This window comes from Anas platyrhynchos, chromosome 4 (assembly GCF_047663525.1).
Source record: "Anas platyrhynchos isolate ZD024472 breed Pekin duck chromosome 4, IASCAAS_PekinDuck_T2T, whole genome shotgun sequence".
In the NCBI taxonomy this organism is placed as follows: Eukaryota; Metazoa; Chordata; class Aves; order Anseriformes; family Anatidae; genus Anas; species Anas platyrhynchos.
In genome coordinates this window covers 26,649,197-26,672,872 of record NC_092590.1, presented here as the reverse complement: position 1 = coordinate 26,672,872, position 23,676 = coordinate 26,649,197, and the positions used below count along the sequence as shown (strand labels likewise).

General features: G+C 34.7%; 1 long non-coding RNA gene across 2 annotated transcripts in view; it reads right to left on the bottom strand.

The window, feature by feature from the left end:
- Positions 1-2,103: 2,103 nt before the first annotated feature.
- Positions 2,104-23,676, bottom strand: part of LOC106019645 (uncharacterized) — a 74,483-nt gene continuing 52,910 nt past the window's right edge. Inside the window, exons 3-5 of one of the 2 annotated variants that reach the window (XR_002405806.4) lie at positions 17,921-17,983; positions 10,949-11,008; positions 2,104-2,751 (exon numbers count right to left, since the gene is read on the bottom strand). This is a non-coding gene — a long non-coding RNA (uncharacterized lncRNA). The remainder of the gene's footprint in view (positions 2,752-10,948; positions 11,009-17,920; positions 17,984-23,676) is intronic. The other variant, XR_002405807.4, reaches the window with a different exon arrangement.

Sequence of the window (23,676 nt, the reverse complement as noted above, 5' to 3'; positions counted from 1 at the left end):
TAAAACTAAGAGATGAAAGCTTGAGCTGATATCATCACAAATCTGGTAGATAAGTTTATATTTTCTCTTTAGTACTGGGCTAGGCTGAAAAATCCTAAAGATAGCAGACAATCTGTTCAGAGTTCTGCAGGAATCAGATGCTTGAACAACAAAATGTGAATATTTGATGAAAAAATGACACCCAATTAGATCTAGTCCATCTGAACAGACAACTAGAATTTACGGTGGGAAGAAATTCAGAAGAAAAGCTTAAAGCCAGCCAGTCAAAGTGCTTTTGCTACCAGAAAAAGGGAGTCATGTCCCTCTCCACCCTGCCCTGGGTCATATTACCTACATTCAGCATAGGAATGTTAAGCACATTGCCCTGGAGTAACCAATTGCACAATATTTGTTTTCCACCAAAAGCTGAATAGAAAGCAGAATTCTTTTACAACTCTGAAAATGGAAACTTGGTTTTATATTTACAATGGTTATTACTTTACACACACAAGCCAACTCATTTCACAGAGGTTGTTTGCATACTGGCTTCTGTATGAGGTACCTGTGCTATCTTTTAGATGACCACCTGGAGTTTGGTTAGCAGCATCACTATTGTAGCACAGAGCTCAACATAAAGCTGTGACCAAGCTAGCTTACTTTTGACCACATTTTGAAGACCTCATGGGATTCAAACACATTGACTAATGCATCCTGACGTGGAAACTTAGAGAAAAACTAGCAAATATCTACTGTAAGATTAAAGTTTATTTTGAAAAGCACTGTAGGTCATTGTCATTGGTGTTCATCCAGCTCTATAAAACTTGGTGCCAGAGTCAATGATTCCAAGCTGTTTGTGCAACAAATGTTAATCTGTGAGTTTACAGAGATTAGCTCAAATAGTTTAAATTGAAATATGTAATACAGTTTAATATAATCTATACCTCTTTTTGTTGCCACCTGTAGTAGAGTAACTATGTCAACTCTTTTAATACACCCATAAAATTCAAGAATTCAGAAAGAATCTAAGCTTTGCTAGCAACATTGTGGAATCTCTTTTAGGTAAAACTTCTTGCATAGTTAGCAAAGAAAGAAGATATGTGTATGAATAACAGTAATGTAACAACTTTCAGTTTGTTAGGCATTGTAAGGACAATAAACTAAAAAAAAAAAAAGTCCTCCCTTGTTAAAATCAAAAAATATATTCACACTTTAAGACTCACTACAAAGCAGTTTGAATAAATTCGAGGAACGAGTCCATTAGTAAGAAACCCCAATGTAATCAAAGAAAAAACATTTATACCCTTAAAGAAATGGGAGTAATAGGCCCAGTTGGAGTATGTTGGGGGCTACATACCAAAAGAACAGGAAACAGTGGAAAGATGAGGAGCTATGATGCTATGATGAAGTTTCAGAAAATGCCTTTAATTGTAGACGAAGTGAGGGATTTTGAGAATTATCAGCTAATCTGGATGTATGTGACCACCCATCTCTTTCCCAACTTGTTGCAAGGACCTGGAGAGCAGCACCAGGCCCTATTGTTCCTGCATGGCCCTGCTGTGACTGTGGGATGGGACAGGCTGCCAGGCTCTGCCCTGCCACCCCATTGAGGGGTCCCCAGCTGATGCAGTGCCTTTGCACTAAGCAGGGAGTGCAGACTCAGGGCCAGGGCTGACCATGGCTCCTCTGCCATGGACTGGAGTATGGGGTGAGGCAGGCCAGGGTCATTAAGACCTATTGGGACCCTGATACCTTCCTGGATGAAAAGCTCTTAAAGCAAATGAAAAAGACACAAACAATTAAATCCCAGCTTGCCACTTTTAAGCTAATTTAAGTACTTCTATACTATGCTGCAAAACACAAATTAGCCACATAGAAAGATCATAGAATCATAGAATATCCTGAGTTGGAAGGGACCCTTAAGGATCATCAAGTCCAACTCTTGAAGATTCCTTAAGATTCCTTAAGTTAGTTCAGAAATATCAGTTTAACCTGATGCACAGTATAACATCTTACATTTTCTAAAAGGGATAAAAATAGTTTAAAAAATGTTGATGTTATTGGCAACTCTGGTGAATGTGAACATGTAGTTTAGGAGTAAAGCTTCGTTTATTTTCATTTTCAGGATGTTATACATAGAATGGATTATAACTGTGATTGTACATTTTGAAATTGAAAAAAAAAAAAAAAAGAAAAAGAAACAAAACTCCTGTCCTTGCTAGCTACAGCTTCCAAGAGCCTAAGCAGACACTCCTGTACCATTAGATATGTTTATTCTTTTAGAATACCACTGCTGCTATTGCTTTTCTCTTAACCAGCTGTACCATAGCTGGGCATCCAAAAATCATTACTATTTCACCCTTTAAAATTATTATCATTAAAGTGTTATTTCCCACATTGGTATATACTAATCACATAGAAAATCACAGATGGGAAACCTGAATGTAATTTGCAAAATATATCAAGAACATGTGTCTTATTAAATATCCTTTCTAAACTCCAGTGACCACAGAGAGAGGGATAAAAGGTAAAAACTTTCTAGTCAGTTTCATTTTGGTGGTATTTGCTTATTCACCTTTCAGTCTCATGGTTTCTGATCAGATGTTCATGCCTACTACAGCTCCAATATGCTTGTAATAGATGCTGAAGATTACTAAATAATTCAGGATTTTTCCAGGATTTGAGGCTGACTGCGGTTGTTTTGGTTTCAGGACATCAGTTGAATCACCTCCAACGGGCTGGATTCATGCCCATTGAAAGTCTTTCAAGTTGGTACTTGAAATGCAAGAAAAAGAAATGCAAGCATCTAAAATCATTAAATGTTTTTGAAAGTAATTGCTTATGCCTACATGCAGAATAAACAAAGCAATAAAAGTAATCAAAATCTTACTGAACTATTTTAACACACACAGTCTAAAGTCTTTGGGCAATAAGGCAAAAAATAGTCCACAGTATTGTGAAGGGCATTACCAAATCTAAAGAATGAAGAACAAAAACAAGTATGTTTCAGAACTATGCATGACAGTGAAAACCTAGTATCTACAATATGGTCTATGTTTGTGCACTACCTGCACAACAAGCATTTGTTTCAAAGGAGAAGAGACTAGTTTGAGGTAAATTGTTGTTTGTTTTAACTTCTTGGTGTTACTCACCTCCGTGTTTCCTTGTAGAAAATAGTACCATTCTCTTGTTTTCTTGTAGAGAGTGGTAGCATTATAAACATATTTGAGTAGATATTCAGAATGTACCAATAATAAGAAGCACCTTTGTGGTTTTGTTGCACATCGTTTGCGAGGAATGAAGAAATGAGTTGATATCATATCAGAACAGCATAATTTTTCTTCATGATTCTGTGAAGATGCTTTGCAACAAATACTGTGCATATGCATATAGTGTTCTTCAAATGCAACTAGTAAACATACTACAACATTCGTTTTAGTCACAGTTTGACAGAAACTAAGCAGATTGTTTATGAATTTTGAATCATCATTTGATGAATGTAATGATCTTCAATGAAATACAATAGAAAGTAGTTCAATTTAAAGACCTACTGAAGAGACGAAGAAACAATTGTTTACAGCTTCCAATCAGTAACAACTAAAAGCATTTGGCACAAGGGACACACCACTTCAGAAGCCTCTATCCACAGAAATGTGCAGAAAAGCTTCCTGGTAATTCAGCCTGGTCACTTGAGATTAGGACCACAATTTATTTAGCTGTTTGATAGCCAGCTGTGGATGATTTCAATTACACGTGAAAAAAGTTCAGGGTCTGTATCTGAAAAAGGATTTTGGCATCTAAAATCTGCGTCCAAAAATGTAGTCTAAAATACCATACTGACTGAGCATCTAGACACTTTTATCCCACTTGAGCCTGTCTGGGACACAGCAAGTAGGTGGAGTGTTATATATTTCTGGGGATGCCTGATCTGGTTCCAATGAAAATGTAGTTGTGCATTCTTTACAGTACACATTGATCACAGAAGGAAATTTAAGTTAACAGTGTAATGGTGAGAGCACTTGCCCAGACAAGAAGAAACTAACACCAAGACATCTTACCACCTCAGTACCCCCAGTCACTGGATTTCATAACCATTTCTCCTTCAACATTTTTCTTTACTGGTAGTATGTATATTTTGTTGTTGTTGTTATACACTTCAGAATGAGAGGAAGAGCAGTTAAGTAATCTCTTTGATGGTAATTTTGTATTACACTTTACTCAGGTTGATCTCAGAATGCACAAATAGATTAATTTCCTTCTTCGTGTGTATATGATCCTTGTAAGACGAGGATGTTTCTCAGAAATACAGGGAATCTTATGGTTGCCTGATAATCAGCTGTAAGTACTAAAATTCAGAATCAATGGAGCATCACTACTGCATGTACAGGACCTCTGGAGAAGTCTTGGATCAGAGTAACTGTTTGATTTCTATTAAATTATTGTATTGGAAGGGTGCTATTGAACACCACTAGCACTTAATAAATGGCCTGATCATATAATTGGCACAGTATTGTTCATCTTTAGGCTGTCCATATCATAATGTTAAATGATAAAGGCTAGTGTACTCACATAAATCCTATGTTGAATATGAAAAATTATTTTCTTTTGATGATAATGTACAAACAACTACTCCTGGCAGTTTTTCATGTACAAATTGTAAAATGGTCTTATTTTAACTTTTATATGACACCAAGTACATTTTTCCAGCAAATAAAATCCATTAGGCTAATAACCATGCTGTGAAATACTAACAATGTAGCATCTGGGACTTTGCACTGTATCACTTTATAAATATTTGTTATGTGAAATTTAGTTCATTCCTGGTAAACTGCCTTGACTTGGGGAACACTGAAAGTATCAGCTGCATAAGGTTAATGTTAATGTCAGTCTTTGACCTCTAAAATATCTGTCACTGTTGGCAATAAATTAGTGAATTTTACCATAATAATTTTGCCATATTATAAATTTCTTCAGTGACATGGAACCACTGTTGTTTAACAGAAAGGGAAATATACATTTAGGTCAGGAAGAGAGCAGACTATGCGAATTAGGTTGCAGAGGGAGGATGTCTAAGTTCTCTGTTGTAGGCTTTGCCCCAAAACATGATGTGGGAGCTATCAGCATAACATATGCTACATTTCTTTCTTTACTGAAAAATTGAAGAGCTTTAATCAACTTGTAAAGATTTTCAGACTACTCTGACGGGCTGTACATGCAGAAACTGTACATTTTTGAAAGCAACCAACCACCCCCTCCCATTAAAAGATCTTAATTTAAGTTGCTTACAGGCTGAGATAAAGATATGAGTTGGATGAAAAATAGTTGCTTAAAGAATGTGGCAAATGAAACAGTGGCAAAGAGAAATATATTTGACAAGGAATCAGTGTAGGAATTTGAGGCTAGCTAGCCAAATTGAACATAGCAAGGAGGTAAGAAAATGGGGACATAAATTGAAGAATAAGATCAAGCACATGCATGTGACTAAGAGGCAGTATTGACTGTTAAAATAGAAATTAGAGGAACAGCTGAGATAGAAAGATTGAATGCGTTGACTGTAGAAAATAGCCTGAGATATTAAACTGGCAATAGAAAGGGAGTATTATTTTTTATTGTAATGGGAAACTGAAGGATTATACATTCCTCAAATGACTAATAATATTTATGAAACTCAGGCTAGCAAATACAATTTCCTAGCTATAAACATAAATCTAGAATTAGAATAGAAGCATATGTCTAGAATAGAACAGAATAGAATAGAATAGAACAGAACAGAACAGAACAGAATAGAACAGAACAGAACAGTTGCAAGAGGCCTACAAAGACCATTGAGTTCAACTGTCAGGCTATTTTGGGGCTGATCCAAAGTTAAAACATATCATTAAGAGCATCACCCAAATGCCTATTAAGCATGGGGCATAAGACACCTCTGAAGGAAGCCTGTTCAGTAAAGTTTTTCCTAGTATCTAATCTGAACCTCCCACGATGGATCTTTGAGCCATTCCCACACATCCTGACACAAGATACCAAGGAGAAAAGATGAACACCTCCTTCTCCATTTCTTCACCTTGGGAAGCTGTAGAGAGCAATGAGGTCATCCCTCAATCTCCTTTTCTCCAAGCTTAACAAACTTGTCCTCAGTCTTACCTCATAGGACATGCTTTCCAGCCTTTTAACCTGATTTATTGCCTTCCTCAAGTATCTTAATATCCTTTTTAAATTGTGGAGCCCAGAACTGCATATAATTCTCTAGGTGAGACTGCACCAATGCTAAATACATTGCAAGAATCTCCTCTTTTGACTGGCTGGCTATGCTGTGTTTAATGTACACAAAAATGCCGTTTCCCCTCTTGACAGCCAAGGCACATTGATGGGTCATGTTGAGCCTATTGTCAACCAGAACCCCCAGATCCTTCTCTGCAGGGTTGTTCTCCAGCCAGTCATCTCCCAGTCTGTAATACAGCATTAATTTGTCCCAAGTACAGAATCTGGCATTTGTTCTTGTTAAATTTCATGCTGCTGATGATGGCCCAGTGTTTCAATCTATCTAGATCTGCCTGCAAAGTCTCTTGTCCCTCAAGAAAGTCCACAGCACCTCCCAGTTTAGTAATGTCAGCAAATTTACCAAGGATGCATTCAACTCCTGCATCCAGATCGTTGATAAAAATATTGAACTGAACTGGCCCTAAGATTGAGCCCTGGAGAACACCGCTAACAACTCACTGCCAGCCAGAAGTAGCCACATTCACTACAACCCTTTAAACCCTACTGTTCAGCCAGTTCTTTGCCCAGAATACCATGTGCCTGTTCAATTCACAATTGCACAGTCTAGATATCTGTCAATAATTTAGCACTATTTTCTGTTCTCTCTACAGTGCTGGAACTCTTGTGGTATGAAATTAATGGTTCCCAACTAACCATACTAGATAATGGAATTCTTATTCTTGCCATATTTCCAAAGAAAACTAAGGTTATACTGTTGCCTTTTCTAATACCTTTTTTAGTCAACTGGACATTGTCCACCAAATTTTTCAGATAGGAAGTGGTCTTGCTTTGCAACATATTTTGTGAAGTACAACAGCTGATTGAGAATACAGAACCCATCAGTGATCTTCTGGGTAAAAAAGAGAAAACAAGGAGCCTTGCTGGTGGTATTGTGCTTGCCTAAGTAGCTCCTCCTAATCAGTATACATGCAGATTTGTACTGTTGAGTGTGTTGTTTTCCTGTTTAACTGGTCAACTTAAAAAATAATACTAGAATTAGGTAGAGCTACTGGAATTACATAAGAGTAACTATACAGAATTAGGGTATCACAAGGAAGTAGCAAAAGGCTGGATATACTGGAGGACCTGAAGGCAGAAATAGGAGCTACAGGACACTAAAGATAATGGAAACTAATGATAAGATGATCATCTTACCCTGATGAGCAACAGCATCCAGTACATTGTTCCCTCCAGCCCACAAATTCTGATGCCAAGCTTCACTGAATTCCCGTATAACTGAAAGCTAGAACAATTTTTTTTTCTAACTCCCAAGAAATGGCTCACATTCACACTCAAAACTGTACAGTGAAGGAATGTGAAGTTAAAAATTATTAAAACTAGTCTCCCAACCTCAGTTTGTCCCTTGGTGCATCAGGCAGTGGTGTCCAGCAGCATTTCCAAAGTATATATACCTAAAGACCTTTGAGATTCAGTTTCTGTTTTTCTAAACATTGTTGAGTTTATTTTCAAAATTCTGTACTCTGTAGATGAGCAACAAAATAACAACAATAATAAAAACCATTAAAAGGTTCTCTGCATGACAATGGATAGTACTCCTCATGTTATACTTAAGTGCATTCCTTACCTGTATAGTGATTAAAATGTTTCAATATTGTTATTTAAATACTTTTCAGACTTCCATTATAGAACCTGCTAGTTAGGCTTTAACCAGATTGCTGTGGGAAACCAAATTATTTCTTGGCAGCGAACTAATAATTCTTTACCTAATTTCCTTATAAGACAGCCAGTGCAATAATTTGCCTCCTTTCATGTGGTTTACAAAGGCATAAAATATAATAACAAAAGTAAGGCAGAAGTGCGCAAGCTGGTTAAGTGAATGTAGTCAAATGGTTGCCTGCTTTTTTCCTTCATTTTTCACAAAATATTCATTTCATACTTAATAAACTGGTTTTCTACTTCTTAAACTTTGTTTATTTCTTGGATCTGTCTTAGACTAGGATTACAGGGAATGGGTTGCTTGGCAGAAGTTTTCTCCTGTTCCAGTTTATCTCTCAATTCTAGTAACACTTGGTTCTTGGCTAACTGAAAATATGCTTCCCTACAGTTGAGAAAAGCATTATGCAAGTTATAGAAAAATCAGCTCTGTGCTCTCCTGCTGTCTTGAAGATGTGTTTGGTATTCCCAGGAGCATGAATTTGTATCAAATTTATTCACTTCTGACCACCACAGAGTGTAATAAATGTTTTTCAACACAGTAATGCTATCATTTTGTAGTCTCCTATGTAAACAACAATTGATTTGTACAAGTATTACTTTGCATTGACTGTGCAGTTGTCACATTAAACATCTTTCCTCGCAAATTATATAACTCACATCTGGTCTCTTAACCTTGGGATCTCTGCCATGTACTGCTATATCTATGATTACTCTTTTGGCAGAAACTTTTTCTTTTACCAGCTTTCAAACTTCAATGCATACTTTTTACATATTGTGAAAAATACACACTCTAATTCCTGACTTGTGCCAAGGTCAGAGACAAATAATTAACTTTTGCTCTGGCTTTGACAACTCATTAAAGACAATACAATTCATATAATACAATTAATCCAATTCAGCACCACAAGCATTTCTGAAGGTTTTTTTTTTACTTTGCATGGCATCCATGAAAAATTTTGGAAAATAATAATAAAAAAAAATTGAACATTATTTTTGCAAGTTAGGAACATTAATTAATATAGCAAATTGCACAAACAATACTTTTAACTCAAGAGATTTGTTTCAATTTCTTAATAGGCTTATAGTGAATATTGATTATGTGATTTTTAAGGACAAAATAAGTATAGAGCTGGTCCAATAACAGTGGATCAGATTCTCTCCCACTCTGCATAATTTGTAATCATTTTACTTTGTCTGAACTGAATGCAAAGCATTGCTACTTTGTTTATGTTTACCTCTAAAAATGTAAACAGCTGTGTATGGCACCAGAGAATATTATCTACTCTTTTGTTCCAAATTATCATCATTTAATTGTTTCATATTATTTTCTGCTAAAATATGTCAAAATATACATTTCTCAATTTTTTACACTTTTTTTTTTTTAATTAAGTGCTCATTTAGACCTCAATTAAGTTCAATTGCTCTCACCAACCTACAGCACTTATTTTTCTGTATTTTTTCACTTATTTTTCTGTATCAGAATCTTGATAATAGTGAACATGTCACGCAGATAACATTGGAAATTGATAGAGGTGACTTTCAGTCAAAAACTTCAGAAGATTAATGACAGTTTTCAAAAGATGCTGAGACTTTTTTCACTGTAAAGTTTGTACCAGTATTGTGAGCCTGTGATCACTACGGTTCTGCTCTGATAAACTGTAAATAACAGAACTTGGGTCTGAAATCCAAATGCTATTATTTTGAAATGTTTTCTTTTTAGGGTTTAATTTTTTCTTTTTAGGGTAAAAAAAAAAAAAAAAAAAAAAAGGTTTTGCCAGTGGAAACAGAGAAATTTCAGAGTTGAATTTTGGAACTGCCACAATGAGTTATTTAGAACTGAAAAGCTTCCTTTTGACCAATCCAGCAAAATATTCAAAATACTCAATTGCATTGTTTTGACCAGCTGTAATATCCTGTGCCCCCTACAACTTTCCTATTTATGAGAATCAGGTTATGTCAAGTTACCTGATGTAGCTTGAGCAGGCAATGAAATATTTCATTTAATTTCTGAACGGGAAATATATTATTTTTTAGGAAACAGGCACTTAACTAAGCAAAAAAAAAGAAAAAAAAATAAATAAAAGAGACAGTAAAATAGGAACTACATCCATTATTAGCAATCTGTCCTGTTGCGTATGTTACACAACACTGAAGTTTTGATATTAAAATTATAAGTTTACCCTAACTTAGAAAATATGCTATATCTTGATATTTCAATCAAAGTAAAAAAAACTTTGATAGTGTTATTAAACCCATTATTTTATCATCTCTAACAGTATCCATATACTGCCAAAATACTCAGAACAACTATAACTTGCAACAACAAACTTCCTTGAGAAGAACAGAATCTTCCATAATCTTTACTCAGAGAAATAAACAGACCAATAGGTTTCTTAGAAGCCCAGGTTATAAAAAATAATCTTTTTTTTTTTTTTCTCTTTTCTTAAAAGATGGTAAAATAGATATTGTAGCAGTACTTATTAATTAAACAAAAAATGCTCTGTTGCAATGATATGTTGTTTAATTTATGTTTGGTGCTTCAAGTTTAAAATATTAACAGGGTTGTTTGTTTATTTGTTTTCCATTTGGAATACATCAACCATGTTTCCCCACCTGTCCTATCTTGAATTGAGAGCAAATTGTACTGAAATAAGAAATACAGTATGACAAACGAACCCAAATGAGTTTTGAGGTTTTGGGACTTCATACTGAGAAGTTTAGAATACTACAATATTTTTAGTGAACAAAGATTAAAAGGCAAAAGTCTTACAAAAAGAAAGAAAATAGAAGAAAATACTAAATACGTTTTTGTTTGTTTGTTTTAAGTCTTGGGATTGGGTTAATGATCACGTAGAGCGAAACAAGTCCAAACTGTTGGAAAAAAATAGTTTTCTTGTCTTACATTTAAAACAGTAAGGAAAGAGATATATAGAGCAGTAAAATGAACAAAGTAGAAAGGCCCATTATTTCTGCTAAGGGAAAAATAATCCCATTCTATCCAGTAGAATTGTTTTAGCGTAAGTTGCTTACTTACAAGTTGCTGGCTTGCTTTTAAAAAACACGCTAAAGAACATATATCCAGTCCGTTAAAAACCTAGAAAGGAAAATAGTACCAGGAAAAAAAATCTTGATAGTCATCACAAAACACAAAATGAAATCCTTTTAATTATTGTCAAAGTGTGTTCATTCATCATTCATCAAGAGAAGCAAACACACCAACAAAAAACACATGATTATCTGCTAAGTGCCGAATAAGCTAAGTGCTGAACTTAGGTATTTCCCCACAGTGAGCTGATATCTGACAGATATCAGCACTCAAGTAAAATTGTGATGTCTGAGACAAGAATGTGTATTAGGGGATTGGAATCTGGAAAACTCTTTTTTTTTTTTTTTTTGGTATTCTAACCAATTTGTTTACCAGTTTATTAAGAGAATACAGTAGCTATGCCAAAGCAAAGAAGAAAGCACTTCTCAGAAAGTGTTTTACTATTAAAACATAGAATAGTCTATTTTTGGAAACCCAGCAAGCGTTTTATATTTTTAGAATTACTTCCAAAGTGTTTTTTATTATTTTTTTTTTTTTAACTAGAACTGTATTCGTGGTACAGTCCGAGTAGCTATCAACAGATCTTTGAGCCACAATAAAAATGAAATGTATTATTATCTACATATCAACATTGCAGACAAATGTTGACTTAGTCCAGAAATCCTGTGCAAATTACAGTGCAAAGTAGATGTAGGAGCCTTTGATATGTATTACCTACCTCTGAGCATATTTAGTGTATATAATTTTGCAAAATAAACTGAAGATTTGAAAGGTTTCTGAATGCAAGTTATCTGCTTGCTCTATTTATTTTTTATTTAGCTGCTTACATACATTTAGCTAGACTTTTTAATTTGTGAAGCAAATTACAATATATTGCCATCAGACCTTCCTTTAGAAACAATGCAATCTAGTTATATAGAATGTATCAGTTTGTTTTTGTTTGAGAGAGCATGCATCATTTCTTATTCACTGATTTCTCATGATTATCACGTCATTATTTATTTATTTATTGTAATTACTGTAGCAAGTTACAGTTTTAAACTCTATGGAGTTATTATAACTTATTTAATTCCTAGTGTTTAGCAGGCAGAATAAATATAATGACATGTATTTTATTTTCATTTAGCGAAAAACTAATGGGCTGTGAATATTGCTAAAGGACAGGAAAAACTGTCAGGTGATTTTGATTTTTTAATAATTATTACAAAGTAAAAGTTTGGAACCAAATTTATTTCACATTCACCTCTCAAAAGAAAAGAAAGAAAATAAAAAAGAAAGAAAGAAAGAAAGAAAGAAAGAAAGAAAGAAAGAAAGAAAGAAAGAAAGAAAGAAAGAAAGAAAGAAAGAAAGAAAGAAAGAAAGAAAGAAAGAAAGAAAGAAAGAGAATCCTAATCCCTTTTTTACATGGTGTTTCTAAATTTTTGAGTTTCAGTATAAAAAAACTGTTCTCTGTGCAACTTCATAGGTACTGATGTGTTTATTTCAAGCTATGCCTCAAGCATTTCTCAAGGAATACTTACAGCTCTCTTGAGAAAATGTCTTAAATAAAATAAGAACAAACATCAAGAATTCAAAATAGTTTCTGCATACTGCTGATGGATGTCTTTCTAAGTTACTAGTTATAGCTTTTACCTCCTGTCTTCTAGATTATCAAAGTACTCCCTCCAAAGGCAGCTAGTTCAGAAAAAAAATATATAAAAATCTCAAAGTTAAAATTTGATTCATCTGTTCCTACATTCTAGGCTGAAACCCTGCCCTCCCTGGGAAAAACAAACAAACAAACAAACAAGAGCAATCAAACAAAAACCAGTAACTGTCCTGACTCAAGAAATTAAAAATTTCCTGTGGAAAAAAAAAATCCTAAGATGGTGTGACAAAAGCAATAAGATTTCTACAAATAACTCTTTATTGCCCACATTATTTTTTTTTACTGTTTGTAAAAAACAGAAAATGTAGCACTTTATTCAACTATCTCAACATAAAGCAGCCCATGATTTGGGTACTTAGTGATTGCACAATACCTATTTCAGTTCAGTGACACCTTTTCCACCTAGTTTCATTTTGTGTCAGCCTACAACTGAGACTCAGAGTCATGAAGTCACTTACTGAAAACGATTACAAAAATGCATGATGAATATTATTATTACCAGGTAGGCTAGGTTTCCCATCAAGCAAAGGCACAAAGTCATTATTTGAAAGAAAATCCTTGGATGTAAGCTCAGGATCCGGAGGGAATGACTAGCCTTTAATGTTCCTGCTTGGCCTCTTCCAGGGCCTCCTCCCACCCTGCCCACGGGGACAGTAAATGGCTGTATGTGTTTAAGAAACCTCATAAAAATCAGTCTTGTAATTGAAGCTATTGTAACTACAAGTGATAATTTCAGAAGAAATTTGCGAACACAGTGCTGAAAGGATCTAACCAAATTTATTTCAGATCCTCATTTGTTATTACACAAGACTATTAGATGTCTGTAGATAACAAGCAAGAATAAAGTGCATATGTGAAAATCATCAACCTATAGACACTTTCAAGCTATGAACAAATAATTATCTTTAAATATGTTATCACCTTGATAATATTTGGCTAGCATAGATAATTTGGCTGCTGTATTTTTTGTACTGAAAAAACAGCAAGATGGTATAGCTCCATACGTTAGTTTAAGAATATGCATCTTTTTTAAATACCTCTCAAAAAGAAGTGGTATGTGTGATTTGTTTTCTCACAGGAAAGTATCCATTGTTATATCCTAGCATCCCATCCAGTTTTTCTCCTATAAACAAGCTATAAATAAACTAATACAACTTATTTTAATTATTTCTAGGTGAGAGAGTCTAAAACCTGCACTATCGTGGCCCTCTTTGAACAACCTGAAGTGAAGTTTTATACCAGATTAAAAAAATACATACTCAATAAACATACAAAGTAGTTGTAAAAAATATTAGTAGAAAAGAAGAAAATAACCATTATTCTGGAACTTCAAAACTTTCCTAAGGTGCTTACACCACCTGCAGGCTCCAAAAATTAAAAGAAAAGGCACTCCATATTTTCCTTTGTGTTCAACATTACTTCATATTGCATTTTCCCTTTTATTATTTATTTATTTATAGCTTTCCCTTTCTATTTATAGCTTTCTTCTTCTAACTAAGCTTATAATTGTTACAAGGAACCCCTTCATCTTTACATATTGTTTTTCACTCTACTTCCCTATATTGGCAGATACTGCAGAATATTCTGATATTACTTATATAACCTCTTTAAACTAAAGTTACCTCAACACTCGTTGTAGGAAAAGCAAAAATCACATTTCAACAATTTACTTGATTGAGATTTATTTCTTATGTTTATCTTGATTTCCATTACAATATTGCTGGATTTTGGTGAAAACCTATGTGATTTCTGGACAACTCTTTTGGCTCTGCATTTCAGTATGGCCAGAAATATATATCAAAACAATCTATTTGTTATACGAAAGCCACTGAACTCCTGTCACTGAAAACTGAATTTATTTTTCCTTTCTATGAGAACGTCATTAGACAGCCACAAACGTCTTCTTCTGAACAGACCATTTATGTTTGTATAAGAATTAAAAAGCATCTATGTAGCACATGTAGATGCGTAGGTAAATTACACGCACTGAGAATGCCCTGTCCCTAACTTTCTGAAAGCCTTATTTTTCAGTAGACATAATATCCTCATTAATTCCAGCTGCTGGAGAAATAGAGATAGTCTCTAAAACAGCTAGACTCCATGGACAAGTTAATTCCAGGTAGGTGATACTGCGGGGTGTATGTGGGGTTAAGGATATGACAAAGAGACTTATGGAAAGAAAATGACAAGAAAAATCTAAGACAATAGGACTCAGAAATTTACTGTGTACTGAATAAGCTAAAATTTCCACCTTACTGCAGGAAAAGTACATTGTATAAACACAAAAGCAACGTAATAAACCGTTCTACCTTGAAAGTCACACAAAAAGATAGTAGCACTCACAGCAAACAGTTATTTAAAATAGTGCTAGGAGTACCAAAGATAAGATAATTCAGGATTTATTCTGCTCCTGACATCGAACTACCAATCCAAAGCTCCTCAGTTTTTTAGTGCAAACCCTAGACCCCTCTGCCACTCCTGGTAAAGAGATGTTATGAAACAACATTTGTAAAAAGCAGAAGTGTCTCTCAAGGGCACAAAGAAGTATAGTAGGACTGCTGGTGCAGACTTCATCGGTTATTTGTCAAATGTAGGGTAATTTGTTAAGGTACTTTGTAACTATAATTATTAAGTTATGAAATGTTTATGGGTAGTGCATCTCAACGGGAAAATATTATTTAAAATGTTTATACGGAATAATAGCCAACAGATTGGTAAATAAAGATTTCCTGTCACACTATTTCAGGACATCTGAAGTCTCATGCATGAAACAAAGCAGTATTTCATAAACCATCTATCTGGGCATGTCTGGAGAGTGTATGACATTGGGTTTCCCACATCTATTTACAGAGCTAATTTTCTTTGGGTTTGGAGTTCTTCCAGAGTTCATGGTGTTTTTTGGTTTTTGTTTTTTTTTCTTTTCAAAAAGTAGCTATGGTACTGTCCCATTCAGCCTCATTTCTGTTACCCTGATTTCAGAGACATCTGTAGCTAGCAAAGTGATTCAAACGGTGTCATTCAATTCCAGAAGCTGGAAGTCCATATCAGTTGATAATAAATGTTGTTTTGTAAGCTAAATATTATTTATATGTATTTTTTGAAGCCATTGTTTAATTTTGACAGCCTGTAAGTAAGCTTACCACAGGCTAGAAATGAGCATTTACCTTGGAATCAATAAAATTACTTTTGAAAACTCACAAATAACTTCTGTTGCAAATTCACAGATATTCAGTCCCCTTAGAGGTAAATGAACATGGTCTGAATTTTTTATGTACCTGATGAATAATCATTGGGCTACACCTGGATCCAAACTGTCACTATCTGCTTTGCACATAGATTACTTTCATTATATTACATGAAGTCTGCTGCAATTTATTCAGTAAATATCTTATTCAGTAAATGAATAAGATTCTCATTCATATGCAAATTATTCCACATTCCATAGGATTTGGTATTGCAACATAATCATGTAATTCAGAAGCCTGTTTAATTCCATCTATATTTGCCAGGAACTGATGTTACATTATTTTTCTGTGTTACTATTTTCCATTTTCAAAAGTATATGAGCATGGTTTTAGGCGATGTCCACAATAATACCAACTTCCACGTGCAAAGTGCTCCATGAATTTTTGAATAGAAAAATAAAATTAAAAAAAAAAAAACACAAAACCCCCACCACAAAAAGATTTCTGCATAGAAATGCAACTGACTACATATAATCATTAACCTGTTTAAAATGGGCTGAAAATAACATGAAATATCCCAACCCTGGTGGATTTGGAATTTATTTTTTTTAAGTGTAGTAGGACATCATAGTTTTCATGACTTCATAAGCTAAAGTTAGAGTAGTAGCCACTTTAAAAATACAAGCTGCAATTTAAACATTTTGGATGAAAGCAGACATGAAATATTTCTTACTTCTGCTTCATACAGTTAAGGAATTATGACAGTTCTAGACATATTTTAATTCATTTTAATTCCATTAATTCATTGAAAAAAAATAAGGATTATTCTTTGTATCAGGGAGCAGAGATGGATAGTAGTCTTTCTTTCTCTGGGGCATATCCTTCCTACTTGAACCAACTTGAATGGTCTTTCCCTGTTGGGAACATGAAATACTAACCGAAGCATTTGTTGCTTTTTGCAGCAGCAGCAACAGATTCAAAGACACTGTTGCTACTAGTTTTTGGCGAAAAGCCATTACAACACATTCCAATATTGCCTTTATTTTGTGAGGGAGCTCTGCTGTAATGGAGAGACATAAACCAAATATTTTATTTGGTTTTTCTTTCTTTTCTTTCTTTTTTTTTTCTCTTCATACAGAAAAACTATCCCCATATTAAGGGCTTTTCTATTTCATAGCAATTGCTCTATCATTCCAGTTAGGAGGTTGATTTGGAGCCTTAAAACTATGTTGTGCAACCTGTACGGCATAATGTATGTTTCCCATTCATGCAGTTCAGAAAACACTATTTAGTCATTAATATCCTGGTCTGTTTCAATGATAAATTCCAATCAGAAGTCAAGGAGATGGCATACATTTCTGATACTCATCTGCTATTATTGCAGAAACTTGCATAACTTAAGCTACAGCTAAGACGTCTAAAACTCACTATTTGCTTACACACTGAAATGAACTTGGGAGATTTTGTGTCATATTGCCCCCTGGTGAAACTTTTTGTAAAATTTCTATTTCTAAACTTCACTTTTATTTTTATCACTGTTATTGCCATATTACTGTATTCTTGATGACTAAATGTAATTCTTTTAATATTAATAAACTTGTACTCATTTAAAGACAAAATCCTCATACTCTGTTAAACAGGAAAAGCTAGAATATTCTTAAGTTATTTTTTCTTAATCTCATCACTGAGATTTTCAGGCTAGACTTGCAATAGGCCTGGGTTCCAAACTCACAGTCACTTTCATACTTAAGGTCATATCGTTAATAAATTTAAAACTTACCTATATTTTTATATAATACTGTTGCACATGTCATAAAATTTAGTACCTCATTTACCAGACTACAATAAAATAAAAAGAATAAACAATTCTATTGGAGAAAACACAATTAAAGAGAACACTGTGTAAAGTATAAGCTGAATTTTGGCAGGACATAAAACACTGAAGCTGTAATTCTGCATCCAAAATTAAGGTCATGCTAACTGCTTAGAGGAAGATTATGCACTGCAGTAGGAATTACCTTGAATTCTACTCACTGCCTATAAAAGACTACTGCTAGGCTTTTAGTGACATTGACTCCATCAGAAATATTAAGGACAGATATTTCAGAAGTGCTTGGAATTCAGTACCTCTTATTTGGTCACTTGTGACAAATTCTTGAAGACTTCTTAAAGATGAGCAACTGCAATCACCTGTCACAAAAAGAAACAAGTAATTTTATGTATATATTTATATATAAATATGTAACACATATATACATAAAGCCATATAATTACACCAAGTTTACTTGAAAAGTAAAATAACTTTGCCATTTGATTACATTCATTTTTTCCTCCACCTTAGATATTATTTTGATTTCCACCTAAAAACAGAAGCCACTGTGAAAAGTCATTTGGCACCAAGGTGGCAGTACTGTCATAGAAGAGGCAGTCTACATCCTGAAGACCTTGCTTTAGACTCAGCTGCTGAGTGGGCAACTTGCCAGTCTAACAGATGGGCAACAGTAATGGCAGTAATGTGCCCTTGCCCGTGTCTGTGCAACTACTGCATTTGCCTAGGGAAAGGCTTTCATCCAAGATTGTCCCAACAGCTGTTCATTCTGAGTTCCTATCCACATTGTTAAGAAGAGATGTCAACACTAATCCGTTTTCGAGCTATAATAATTATTTTTTAAAATAAAATAAATGCAGCTTTATAGCTGGTAGAGTATGCACAGTGAAAAGTCAGTATGTTTACACAAGTACATCATCTTCATAAGGCTCTCAGCTCCATCTTTCAAATGAAAAAAAAAAAAAAAAGAAAAAAGAAAAGGCATGATTATGCATGATAAAACAAGGCAGCAAAGCTATTTCATCATGAATACATCCAAACACAAATAAGACCTGGTTTAGTGTGATACTATAGCTGGATCTCAGTACATTTTTGTTTCTATGATCAAGTTTTGACTACTTGGACAACTCTGTTCCATACAACAGTTCTTAGAGGGATCATGCTCCTCTTTGAGTTTTCTCTTTGTGATAGCCTTTTCATAAAATTGCCACAGTTTTAGTGGAAAGGAGGCAAAAGAGGACACAATAATGAGACAGTGACAAACTATTAAATGCCTCGTATTGCTGTACCAAGCCTAATCCTACCTCCGCTGCAGTGATGGCAAGTCTCAAAATCTGCTTTCTATGGTCTTCCACTTTGCTATTAAATCAGTACCTAAAATCCCACATCAGAAGATCAAAAGGCCAAAGCTTTTCCTATTGACTGTTTTTTTACCTGATGTGACACAGATGACTATAGATAATATAGATGTGACATCTATGACCAACATCATACAGATGACATGTTGGGCTGTAAACTTTCCAGATCTTGGTGCTTTCAGACAATCCATTCATACAGTTAGACAGCTGACTAATGACAGCTCTGAAGTTCCTGTCCCTGGTATCACCACTCTCTTGGCAACAGAAGCCGTCAGGCTTGCTGAATGGACTCCAACAGGGTCAGCTGAATGTGTGGATACATTCAAGCACTGTGTTATCCAGTAGTTGCTACATTATCTTTCCCATGTTCAGGTTCTGGTTTAGGTTGGAAATTAGGAGACCTTTCTTCTCAGAAAGAGCAGTCAGACATTGGAATGGGTTGCCCAGGGAGGTGGTAGAATCACCGTCCCTGGGGTTGTTAATGGAAAGGTTGGACCTGTTGCTTGGGGACATGGTTTAGTGTGTGACATTGGTAGTAGGGTGATGGCTGCACCAGATGATCTTGGAGGTCTTTTTCAACCTTTATGATTTTATGATTCTGTCTTTGGGTTGACAACAAAATGTAGGCTCCAGGGACTGACTTAGGACACTTAGCATGTGGGGTTGATATGAAAATGTTGATTTCTGAAAATTGATGGGTTTCTCCTTTGGATTGCAGGACCTGTATAAAAACCCTTTCTAATTATGTGGACCTCATTTGCAATTATGTATCTCTACTACTTCTATCTTTTATACATTTTTATATATAAAATTTTTCTTAGATGCTTGAAAAGGTGAAAATATCCCCGAGTTAAGGACTAGAAATATATTGTAGACATTTTTCTGTACCTCAGTAATATTTTTTCTCCTAATTTGTACATATTTCCTTCCAGTAGTATTTATTCCCTCTGTTGAACCTGTGTTCTTTTTCATTTGCAAACCATATCTGATATGCAAAAAAGGTCCCATAGAGTTATTTTTCAAAGATGTATTGAAAAAAATAGCATGTTACAGTATGCTATGCTTCCAGATATGCTTCTATCCCAGGTTCCAATCTAACCCTTCCTTCTTTCTAATGTTAATCTTCTAGGGGATAGTATATAATCTACCCTAAGAAGCAAAACAAAAAGAAGCATAAAAGTGACAGTATTTTCTGTGGTGTACTAGTGACAGTACATTTGCTACCAGTTGGATGATATGGGTTCTAATCTGCCCCAGTGCAATATAAATTATATTTCTTATAGTTTAATAGCCTACCAATAGCTTTTATGATGAGTATTTAAACAAAACAAACCAAAAAATTATCTTCCAAAACCACGTTACTAAATAAACTCACGCTAATAGGCAGGAACATTTCAGGTAAAAGAAAGAGGGACATACTTACAAGTTCCCTTTGTATCAATGTTAAATTGTTTGTTTCATTAAACATTTGAATCCTAATGTATGATATAATCACATCATAAATTTTGATGTAATTAAACAGTGATCTTCCCTGGGAAACTAATGGACTTCTGGAAAATATCCCTCAATAAGATAAAAGATATGCTCCTTTCCCATTGAATTAATTCACATGGCCTTCATGGAATTTTCATACGATCACATTCCAGTTTGGACTGAAAAAAAAAAAAAAAGGTTTTTCATATGATATTACTACTTTAAAAAATCTTTAATGTGTGTAGAAAAGACCCAGGCAGATATCTGGAACACAATTCAGAAAATGATTGTACTCCTTTCTGCACGATGTCAAAACAGTCTTTGCCACCTATCATTTTTAATGTTCCTTGAAAACTTATTAAAGCATTTACAAATAAACTTTCCACATCAAAACCCAGGGTATCCTTTTAGTGTTTTGTTCTATTGTGAAAGTCACAGCGATTACAGATTAGTCTGGTAGATCTTTGGCTCCTGCCTCCCCAGTTTTCTAAAGGCAACACTTTCTATTGTAACTCATTATTGTTTGTTTCCTTGACAATCTTTCTCATCTAGCCTTCATGGCACAAATGACTACAGACTTGGCAGCATTAACAGATTTCTCATCAAAAAAAAAAATCCACAGAACGTTTTGTTAATTCTAGCTATGTTGGTGTCAACACAAGCAGCAGAAAAAAAAAAAAAAAAAGCGGCAGGAAGAACTTTTTACTCTTCTGCTGCTTGAGGAAACGAAGTGCATAAGTATCTATATACACACCTGTAAATATTCCTCTATGGGTACATACCATGAAATATTCTGTGTTGTTCTTGGGGCAGCATAGTGCTAAGACTTTGCTCCACAAATCTCTGCTCCTTCATTCCTCCTAGCATGGCAGCGAGATTTTTTCACTGCTGAAATTGCTTCCTGTATTGAAATGCTGTTACTTCTAGGAAGGCAGAGTAATGTCTGATCCTCTAAATTTTATTCAGCCTGACTTAAAGGTGACTGAATAAAATCAATTAGACTAATTCAAAGTCTTCAAAGTGCCTTTTATGCCAAGTGAAACTTGTGACTGTACGTATAGTATTGTATCTTACAGTTTTGTGCATGCACAAGCAGAATCAAACATGTTTATACAGACAGTTTCACATATAGATTATTCTACACTCACACTACACAATTTTATTTTAGTTCCCAAAATGAAACCATGATGATCAGGAATTCTTGGGGGGTGGGGTAGGGGTGGGGGGAGGAGGAGGGATGATGGGTAATCTTTCAGGCATAAGAAAGGGCAAACAAAGAACTGTCATACATTGATTGATTTTATCCCAATATACCAATATAATCACTACTCCTTACTTTCATGTCTAAGAAAGAGAAAAGCTTCCTGCTTTTCATGAGCAGCCTGCTGTCAATCATAGAATCATAGAATGGCTCAGGTTGGAAGGGACCTTAAAGATTATCTAGCTCCAACCCCACTGCCATGGGCAGGGATGCCACCCACTAGATCAGGTCAATGCCAAACTCTTGGCTTGCTGATATTAAGTGCTGAGTGCTGTGGCTATTGTTGAGAAGGTGGCCAATTCTCAATAATAACAGTAATTGATACCATTTTCAGGAGCCACAGGAAGCCTAATTCACTGCACTCCACTCTTCACTACTCTGCCTTTGCTCCATCTTTTTTTCTACCCTTCTGAGACAAGTTGATTGCTCCGCATTGATTGTTCCTACTCACTGTCAGAAGATGCTTCTGAGAAGGTATAAGCCAGCTCTGCTTGACAATGCAAGCTTTGATTCTAGGCACTGTGAAAGCACACACAGAAAGACAGACCTGTTTCTAAAATATACCATAAGGGAATAGACAAAAACAAAGCATAAGAGAAAAGACATATTATGTATGGTTTGCAAGGGAAGAACTGAAGCACACTGCAATTTACTTGCTACAGGCAAAAGCAAATAAACACACTCTAGATTTCCTGAATCACTTTTGCCACAAGACCATTGTCTCTTAATGCCATTTGCTGCCATATGTTAAAAAGACTTACAGATATACAGGGGGTCTTCTGTAACTCAGCATCACTCTGACACTGCTGCAGGACTTTTGGTGAGGATGAACTTTACCTGGGTCTGTTCTACAGAGTAAGAATAGGGACTGAAGAAGGTAAGGAAAAAGAAAGGGGACAAGCAGAAAAGGGTTACAAATTACACATTTCTCTTAATTAGAGATGTATTTTGGAACATGCTCCAGCCTAGGCCTCATGTTTTGAAAAGGCAAATAATACTAGGCTTTTGATTTTGACCTAAAAACCATACACAAATAACATGCTACTATTTCTCTTGCTAGGCACTCAGAAAAATGAAGAGCAGAGATGCATAAGAAAAGTTACAAATTAGAGAATAAAACACTTTTTTACTTCACTGTTTTACTTTTGCTAAAAGGATATTAGCAAAACATGTAATACAAGGTATTTTTTCAACTGAGTAATTTCAATAATATGTGTTTCACAACAAACACTTGTCATGGGACCTTTGTTTAAAAGTCAGCTGCATGTTAGATTAGGACTGTTGGTAAGACGGCAAATTTATACTCCATCTAGATAATGACATAACAGAGAAAAGATATTACTCTCATTTTCCAATTTCAATTTGGTGTTTATAAGGATGAATTTTAAATAAGTAGATTTATTTCATTTTTTCTTTGGCTTTCATAGGAAGCAAAAATGTTTTTAATTGATCTGAACTGCATTCCAACACCTATTCAGATAGAACATTAAGTGTTGTAAACATTTAATTTACATCATGCATTTTCTTTGAGTTCCCTTTCCAGTTGTGTATACAATTAAATATTATGTTTTGAATGGCACAGAAAACAGGCGTAATATAGCATTCACATGTTACTTTTACAAAACAGTAATTCTGAAAACTTAATTGGAATTCTAACTACAACAGGCAGATGGTAACTTAAATCCATTTCACCTATTGTTTTGAAAAATGTTTTACTTGGGGGCTACTGAAGATATAAGTTCACTACTGACTGCAAAAGTTTTCATATGGTGCAATTAAAAATGTAATCCAAAATTCTTTAACAGTGTTTTAGATCAATCACACTGTCAACTGGAATATGGAAAACCTGAAACTCAAATTTTTGTTTAGAATCATTATAGTAAAGCACATCTGGACTCTTGTACCCATTTTGCTGGGGGATCTCTATTTTTGACAAAAAATCACAGACTCTGATTTTTCAATA